The sequence below is a fragment of the Artemia sp. Qi Xiang Cuo genome, chromosome 2 (genome assembly GCF_049724085.1).
Source record: "Artemia sp. Qi Xiang Cuo chromosome 2, ASM4972408v1, whole genome shotgun sequence".
Classification (NCBI taxonomy): domain Eukaryota; kingdom Metazoa; phylum Arthropoda; class Branchiopoda; order Anostraca; family Artemiidae; genus Artemia; species Artemia sp. Qi Xiang Cuo.
Genome location: NC_142795.1, coordinates 37,664,298 through 37,664,803, shown reverse-complemented (window position 1 = coordinate 37,664,803; position 506 = coordinate 37,664,298).

The window sequence follows — 506 nt, the reverse complement described above, 5'->3', positions numbered from 1 at the left end:
TGTCGACATAAAAATTGAAAGAAAATTCTTAAATAACGTTATTGGTACACCATCACCACCCGCAGCCGAATCTCCTTTTAAATTCTTGAATACAAACTTAATCTCATCAGTAGAACCCTATCATGAGCTCGTGTCACGCACCCCTGCTGCCATCTACAATTTAGTTTAATGCTGACGGGACATAATTTATTCAAGGATTATCGATCGAGTCTAATGTGGGTGTGTCAAGGTCAATCGATCTGTTGTTGTTTGGCCACGTGCGAATGACATGAGGGGTGATTTACATAATCGATGGGGTAATTATTGATTCACGAAGGGGGGAATTAAGAAACAAACATGACTTCATTGTTGTTTGGTTAGCTTAACCTGAGAAATTGATTTACATAATCGCTAGGGGAAATTATTGATTCACGAAGGGGAGAATTAAGAAACATTAAGGCTTCTCTAATCTGTGATTTACATAATCGCTAGGGGAAATTATTGATTCACGATGGGGGAATTAAGAA